At 41.8% G+C, this 6,591-nt stretch overlaps 1 protein-coding gene across 5 annotated transcripts in view; it reads right to left on the bottom strand.

The window, feature by feature from the left end:
- The window catches only part of Ppip5k2 (diphosphoinositol pentakisphosphate kinase 2), a 110,254-nt gene that overhangs the window by 97,825 nt on the left and 5,838 nt on the right, over positions 1–6,591 (bottom strand). For all 5 annotated transcript variants that reach the window (XM_063267649.1, XM_063267640.1, XM_063267645.1 and 2 more), the window contains exon 2: positions 1,597–1,696. The gene's annotated coding sequence lies outside the window, so the exon portion shown is untranslated. The remainder of the gene's footprint in view (positions 1–1,596; positions 1,697–6,591) is intronic.

Raw genomic sequence — 6,591 nt, 5'->3', positions numbered from 1 at the left:
AATCACCAATTGCTGGCCCTCAAGAAACCTCTGTAGAAAATGTGCATGGAAAGTTCAAATAATCTACAGGTGAACATAGGCAACTTTAAAAAATCTGAAACAATACATAGGAAAAGGAATGAGCGGTTTAGCAAAAAGAAACTGTGATAGACAATGTTAGTTATATTCCAGACACAGTCTAGAATTATCTTCGAAGAAGAGTTAAGTGAGGAATGTCTAGATTAACTGAAAGGCTCTTGAATGTGGTGTTTGAGGTGGGAATGTACAGTACTAGCTCGTAGTTGCTGGGGGCTGGGCTGGTTAAGAGTGATCTTTGTTGGAATTCGTGGAGGTGGACCTTTAGGACAAAGCCCCACCCAGTTAAACTTCCGACCTGTGGAAATGAAAGACCCAAGGAACTTTGTGCTCCAGAGAGGCAGCAACTCGGGAGTGACTGTCACACTGTCCCTGCTAAGGTCTTCACGTTTGGTGTGGTTGGAGTGACTGTCACACTGTCCCTGCTAAGGTCTTCACGTTTGGTGTGGTTGGAGTGACTGTCACACTGTCCCTGCTAAGGTCTTCACGTTTGGTGTGGTTGGAGTGACTGTCACACTGTCCCTGCTAAGGTCTTCACGTTTGGTGTGGTTGGAGTGACTGTCACACTGTCCCTGCTAAGGTCTTCACGTTTGGTGTGGTTGGAGTGACTGTCACACTGTCCCTGCTAAGGTCTTCACGTTTGGTGTGGTTGGAGTGACTGTCACACTGTCCCTGCTAAGGTCTTCACGTTTGGTGTGGTTGGAGCTCGTGCATCTGGATAGTGACTTTTCATCCAGAAAGGGGATGAAGTGTTTGAGAAATTAATGTTGCAAAGGTAACCATATCAAGAGTGGAAAACCAGTATCCAGATTCATGAGCCCTGCTTATATTAACTATAAAAATACCTTTACCTGACATAATCAAATTCTTAGGAACCAAAGAGTTTTTAAATCAGCAAGAAAAGAGCAACTTGTCAACTGAGAAAATGCCCCACCAGCCTGGATTGTGGGCAAGGCTGTGGTGAACATTCCCCTTCCTAGTGAGTCAGTGCATTTTTATTGGGGTTGTGAACAGGAGCAGAAGACTCACAACAGCTGTGTCACCAAAGAACAGCCCAACACGGGTGACAGATGATAAACACAAAATCCCCAGAGCTGTAGCAGCCAGACAGGTGGAGAATCTTCTCCTGGTAATTAATCTCCTCTCCCAGGAGCTGTTTACCATTTCTATATCCTTGGAATTCTGTATCCAAAAGAATTCTCAAGGTTTTATCCTTTTCGCCTGACCTTTGTTCAGTTCACAAGGAGCCTCCCACTCTTTCCTTGTCGGAATGGTTCATTGTGAAACAATCCACTCTGGACAGTTACCAGCAGCCATGCTACTTAAGCCAATTCGGAGTATTACGAGCCCTTTAATAATGGCCAGGCCAAGCATAGGTACTATCTCCAGTCCCTGTTGGTGCCAAAGCTCAGGAGTAATGTTTTAAACGACAAAACTGATAATTACATTAGTGCTGGGAGTAGGGTTGCATCAGTGAGGGGTTAGCATAGACTTCTAACATCTGGCTTCTGGCAGACCTACCTTAGCTGTATGGTGACATGTGGTGAATTCTCTCGACGGAGGACTGATGCAGCAGGATAGCAATCATTGTGGGTGGTGCCGTCTCAGGTGGTCTTGGGTGCTGTAAGAAAGCAGTCCAGTAAGCAACAATCTTTCCTGACCTCAGTGTCAGTTTCTGCCTCTAGGTTCCTACCCAGTTTGAGTTTATGTCCTGAGTTCCTTTGATGATGAAATATGATGTACAAATGTAGGCCAAGTGTAAGCCAAGCCCCAAGTTACTTATAGTCACGGTGTTTCATCAGAGCAAGAGAAACTGTAAGACAAATATCTATGCATTTATAGTTACGTTTTAGAGTTTTGTCTTTGTGTTTATCCATTAGTTGGAGTGGAAAGAGAAAGGTGGGGAGAGTGTGTGTCAGAAAACAGCTTTGTGAAATTGTTTCTGTCTAGTCATCTTTAGAAGCGTTATGGATCCTGAACTCAGTCCATCAGGCTCCCATAATAAATGTTTTACCCACTGAGCCATCTCCCCTTTCCAGTTAAGTAATCATCAATGCTTTCCAGGCATGCAAAATGTTGAAGGTTTTCTTCAGTAAACTACCTACATATAACACAACTAATATAATATAAAAATTAAAGTCAGAGTAGACCTAAACTGTTTAGTCCTAGACCTAAAGTTTCTAGAAGAAATCTAAAAAGTCCTGCTGATAATGATCTCCACAATGATTTTTGTATTTTGCCTCAAACACAATCAACTAAAGTAAAATAAGGCTTGTAGAATTGCATTAAACAAAAATCCTTCTACCCAGCAAAACAAAAAAGTGTAGGCACAACCTGTGGGATGGGAGAAAATGTACAGAGAAGATGTCAGTAGAAAAAGTAGGAAAGGAACTCAACAGCTAAGCGGCATTACTTTAAAACTGGTTGAAAAAATGGACAAAAAAATGAATAGACATTTCTCCATGGACAGGAGATACATGGAGAAAAAGATCATCAGTCAGAAGAGTAAGCATCAATAAACTTTGGCTATTCTTTTAAAAGGCGAGGTAGTGTGGTGGCTATTCTTGGCTGTCAACTTGACTACATCTGGAATTAACTAAAACCCCAAAATGGAGGACACACCTGTGAGGGATATTGGCTTAATTTTAACTGGGAAGATCAACTTCAAATCTGAATCTGAGGTAGGAAAACACAACTTTAATCTAGATATCTTTTGAGCCAGAAAAACCTACCTTTACTCTGGGCCACACTTCCTGCTGGAAGCTTATATATGGACATGAAAGGAGGAAATTTGCTTTTTGCCTACTTGCTCTGGCTTGCTAGCAAGTTCAATGCTTTACTGGCATTAGTGTCTACTACTTTGGGATTCCAGTATATACTGAAGAGCTGAGACAGTCTTGTGGACTGAGCAACTACTGGATTTTTGAACTTTTTTACTCATAGACAGCTATTGTTGGATTAGCTGGACCACAGCCTGTAAGTCTCTCTGTCTCTCTGTCTCTCTGTCTCTCTGTCTCTCTTCGCTATCTCTCTCTCTCTTATTCTCTTTGTCTCTGTCTCTCATTCTCTCTCTCTCTGTCTCTCTCTGCCTCTCATTCTCTCTCTCTTCTCTCTCTCTCTCTCTCTCCTCTCTCTCTCTCTCTCTTTCTCTCTCTCTCTCTTTCTCTCTCTCTCTCTCTCTCTCTCTCTCTCTCTCTCTCTCTCTCTCACACACACACACACCACAGGGAATTTATTTTATATTTATTATATATTTATTTTATATCTATATATCATATATATATATACATATGGAGAGAGAGATTCAGTCTGAAGTCCTATTACTCTGACTAATACAATAATAACTGCTGGTTATATATCTAAGGGAACTTGTCATATTTGGAAAAAAATATTTGTACTCACATGTTTTGTACAACACCATAATACTAACAATGAAGGAATAGTTAGGATCATGTGACACGTGTATTGAAAGAAATAACTTACAAAGGAAGGAAATTCTATCATCTTCCAAGTATAGTTTTATAGTAAGTGAGTCAAGAAAAGCGCATTGTATTGTGTGATATGGCCTATATATGAGCTCTCAAATTTTTCAAAACCATAGGAGCAGTTTGCAGAATGGGGGTTGCAGAAGTCAGAATTTGGTTTAAAGAGGAGGGGGCTGTCAGTGGGTAGAAAGTTTCGATGTTCTGAGTATCTAATGTGTATCACATAGAATTTGTCAATAATTCTGCATTGTTGAAATCTTAGATGTTCTCACCACACACAGAAATGTTAACTGTTAGTGTTAGTCATTCATTGCAACGAAATATGAGAAATAGATCAACATAGTGGGAATAGATTTATTTTGGAGTCTGGTTTAAACATTTTGAATCCATAGTTGCTTGGTGCTAACAATTGGCCTGTGGAAAGCAAACATCATGCACATGTTCCTCATATCACCAGACAGCACAGAAAAGGCAGCAAGGAAGGGAGGGTTAAACAATATAGGAAGCAGAAGAGAAAGGGTGGGCCGTGTAGAAACTGTAGCCCCCAAGGGCAACCTCCAATGGCCTGATTCCACTAAGTTACACCTCCCATGACTCTGTTCCCTCTACTAGTCCGTTCCATTATGAGCCCATAAATCTACCAACATGTTGATGAGACCCAGTCCTCCAGAGCCAACTGTTTACTTAAAAATCTCATTTCTGGACATTGCTTTACTGGGGACCAAACTTCTAACCCATGAGCTTTTCCAAGTTCAAAGCATTACATTCATCCACTACTCCTCAAGGTTCTTGCCCACAATGACCCCCAAAACACTTAGCCCATCTCTAAGCCTCAGTAGCCCCAAGAGTCCTCGAAAGTCTACTCTCTGCTCTTTTATTTAGGGCACCTCTTAGCTGACAGCTCTTGTAAAGCTCACCAGTGATGGGGTAGGCAGAGGGAAGATCCCCATTCTGAAAAGAAATTAAAGCGAGGCCGGAATGTAGCAGGGACAGTAGTAAATCCTGTAACTCTATATCTGTCATGTTAGACATGGGATCAGCAGAATGTGTTCCCAAAACAGTTCAGGCAGCCTGTGCCTGGGTGGCTGCAGTTCACATGTTCACACTTTTTTTTTTTAAGGATTTATTTATTTATTTATTTATTTATTTATTTATATAAGTACACTGTAGCTGTCTTCAGACACACCAGAAAAGGGCATCAGATCTCAATTACAGATGGTTGTGAGGTACCATGTGGTTGCTGGGATTTGAACTTAGGGCCCGCTGGGAGAGCAGTCAGTGCTCTTAACCACCCAGCCATCTGTCCAGCCCCACTCGTTCACTCTCTGCTTGCTGGCTCTCTTTGTTCTCTTTGTTCCTTTTGTCTTTTCTCAGAATGGCCCATGCTCCCAGCATCTACTTCCTAAGTTCTCCCTTGTACCTGTGGCTTCATTCTCACAGCTTTGCACAAGCTCTTTTCAGAGGCTGCTTGCAAAAGCCTCAAACTCTCACGCATTTTCTGGCCAGCCATGTTTTATGTGAACCCTCGGTGGAATCATCTGTGATTCTGTAACTCCTGCATTCCGTATGCCTGAAGAAACGTATGGGATCAAACCTCTATGTGTGACCAGTTGGAGCCAGGTATAGAGGAATTTTAATGCAATACAAGACTGCTCTGATGATATCTAAAGATCTTCTAGGTCTGTGTGATTCAGCCGGAATGCAGACGTACAACACACCTTAGAACACACCTCTGTTCCCTCTGGCTGGAATCCTTTAAACCCAAACAAGGATGTCTAATTGGGTCAAACAAGAACATCTAATTGAGGGGCAGACAAAGTGATGAATCAGAGAACAAGGTGACAGAATGAGTCAGAGATAGGACACACCCAACTCTCGGGAGCAGAGCTATTTAATAGCAGCTCCGGGAGAGAAAGTCAATTTTGTTCAGACAATTGAGTTCGGTTCAGCAGGGAGCTGGGAGTCGAGGTGGTGCGAGTGCAGTGCAGTCTTGTTGAGTTCATTCCTGAGCTCATAGCAGTTCAGTGAGAAGCTGGGAGAAGCCACAATGAATCAGTCAGCTTGGAGAGGAGTTGAGCCAGAACCACTGAGTTGAACCAGCTGGCCATAGTTCAGAAAGAACTAGAAAGATTGAGCTTATTCAGCAATAAACCTCCAAGATGACAATTACATCAAGTGAATAAAAGTCCGGGTTTGCTTGGACTACAGTCGTGAGTGCCTGCATGAACATTAAGAAACAAGTTTTGGGGCTAGAGAGATGGCTCAGTGGTTAAGAGTTCTGACTGCTGGGGTTGGGGATTTAGCTCAGTGGTAGAGCGCTTGCCTAGGAAGCGCAAGGCCCTGGGTTCGGTCCCCAGCTCCGAAAAAAGAACCAAAAAAAAAAAAAAAAAAAAAAAAAGAGTTCTGACTGCTCTTCAAGAGGTCCTGAGTTCAATTCCCAGCAACCACATGGTGACTTACAACCATCTCTAATGAGATCTGATGCCCTCTTCTGCTGTGACTGAAGTGTACTTATATATACTAAATAAATAAATAGTTCACTTATACAAAAAAAAAAGAAAAGAAACAATTTTTGTAGACTGCTCTTTATAAGCAGCCACTCTGAGACTCTTCTCAGAGCCATGTCTCAAGTGTTTTTACAGTTCTCACCCTCCGTCTACAATGGATAAAGTCTGGCTGATTCCTGAACTTCTACAACAGAATCTAGGAAAATAATCATCAAGCTCAAAGTGCGAATAAAATTTTGTGGTGCTAATTTCCATAGCAACGCATTCGTCTCTACCTATGTAGCTTGTAAACTTTATTATATGAGTTGATGTTGATTAGTGCACCCATAATTGTATCATAATGTATATGTATATGAAAACATTACATTGTATATGATGCTGTTCATCATTTTGGGCAGCCAGCTGTGGACTTTAGCCAACAAATAGAGAAGTAAAAGTATCTCGGTAGTTCTATATTCTGTAGCAGTTCTTACCAGGAAACAACTTCAGCAGCTGAGAAACAACTTCAATGGTGTCTCAACTAC

The sequence above is a fragment of the Rattus norvegicus genome, chromosome 9 (assembly GCF_036323735.1).
Source record: "Rattus norvegicus strain BN/NHsdMcwi chromosome 9, GRCr8, whole genome shotgun sequence".
Classification (NCBI taxonomy): Eukaryota; Metazoa; Chordata; class Mammalia; order Rodentia; family Muridae; genus Rattus; species Rattus norvegicus.
The sequence above is the reverse complement of the archived record's forward strand: the minus strand, read 5'-3'. Positions and strand labels throughout refer to the sequence as shown.